This window comes from Chiloscyllium plagiosum, chromosome 25 (assembly GCF_004010195.1).
Source record: "Chiloscyllium plagiosum isolate BGI_BamShark_2017 chromosome 25, ASM401019v2, whole genome shotgun sequence".
Lineage (NCBI taxonomy): Eukaryota > Metazoa > Chordata > Chondrichthyes > Orectolobiformes > Hemiscylliidae > Chiloscyllium > Chiloscyllium plagiosum.
The window spans coordinates 51,918,468-51,920,432 of NC_057734.1; positions in this window are offsets into that span (position 1 = coordinate 51,918,468).

Here is a 1,965-nt window from a genome sequence, read left to right on the forward strand (position 1 = left end):
AACCCTGGCAACATCCTTGTAAATCTTTTCTGAACCCTTTCAAGTTTCACAACAACTTTCTGATAGGAAGGAGACCAGAATTGCAGAATTGGCCTAACCAATGTCCTGTACAGCCCAACGTGATCTCCCAACTCCTGTACTCAATACTCTGACCAATAAAGGAAAGCATATCAAACGCCGCCTTCACTATCCTATCTACCTGCGACTCCACTTTCAAGGAGCTATGAACCTGCACTCCAAGGTCTCTTTGTTCAGCAACACTCCCTAGGACCTTACCATTAAGTGTATATGTTCTGCTAAGATTTGCTTTCCCAAAATGCAGCACCTGAATTTTATCTGAATTAAACTCCATCTGCTACTTCTCAGCCCATTGGCCCATCTGGTCCAGATCCTGTTGTAATCTGAGGTAACCCTCTTCGCTGTCCACTACACCTACAATTTTGGTGTAATCCGCAAACTTACTAATTGTACCTCTAACGCTCGCATCCAAATCATTTACGTAAATGACAAAAAGTAGAGGGCCCAGCACCGATCCTTGTATCCAAATGGCTAGTTCTCCCTGTATTCCATGAGATCTAACCTTGCTAATCAGTCTCCCATGGGGAACCTTGTTGAACGCCTTACTGAAGTCCATATAGATCACATCTACCGCTCTGCCCTCATCAATCCTCTTTGTTACTTCCTCAAAACTCTCAATCAAGTTTGTGAGACAGGATTTCCCACGCACAAAGCCATGTTGACTATCCCAAATCAATCCTTGCCTTTCCATATACATCTACATCCTGTCCCTCAGGATTCCCTCTGACAACTTGCCCACCACCGAGGAATAGAGAGTGTATAGGGCCAACATGTTCCCATAAAGGTGAAGGGTGAGACCGACAAGGTCAGAAAACCCTGGATATCAAGGATGCAGAGGGTTGGATAATGAAAAAAAAGGGAAGGTTATGGCAATACTGGGAGCTCAAAACAAGAGAAATCCTGAGAGAAGTGCAGGGCGTAATTTCAAAAAGAAATTAGGAGAGTGAAGAGAAACCGTGAGAAAACACCAGTAGGTAAAATAGAGGAAATTTCACAGGCTTTTTTTCCAAGCGGAGCAAGGTCATCAGGGAAAGATTGGGAACAGGAGGGACCAAAGTGCAATCTGCATCTGAAGGCAGAAGATGTCGGTGAGGTTTAAATGGGTGCCTCGTATCTGTATTCACTACAGTAAAGGATGATGTAGGGAGAGAAATTGGCAGGAGGACTGTGATATACTTGAACAAATTAGCTTTGAGAGGAATGAGGGATTAGTGGTCCAATCGCTACAAAATCGGCAGGGAACAATTGCACTGCAGAGATTGCAGAGAGGTTTCACGGGATGTTCCCTGAAGTGAGAGGTCTCAGCAAAAAGTTAACTTTTGTTTGGGGTCTGTGGAGCAGAAGAGGCTAAGGGGGCAATTGATGCAGACATAATGGTGAGTGATATAGACTGGGCCGATTGTGATAAATACTTCCGCGATGTAGGCATGTCTTAGACCAATTGAATTAAGGTTAAAGTGAAAAATGAAGCATTTCGCGAGGATCTGATGGAAAAGCAAATTACCCAGGGGATGGGTCAAATATGGAACATGTTGCCTGAGAGGGTACCCACCCTCCTCTAGCTTATGGCTCTCTGCCTTTATTCCTGATGAAGGGCTTTTGCCCGAAACGTCGATTTTGCCTGTCCTCGGATGCTGCCTGAATTGCTGTGCTCTTCCAGCACCACTGATCCAGAATCTGGTTTCCAGCATCTGCAGTCATTGTTTTTACCTCATTGACCTTCCTATTGTCTAGCTGGTGTTGATTTCTGCTCCGGTGGTATGGAACTGGAGAACATACATGTCAGCACTTCTCAGAGCTCAGAACACAGACCGTGATACAGTTACGGTGTGTGTGAGTTTGTATGTGTGTGTGTCTTTGTATGCGTATGTTCATGTGTGAGTGAGT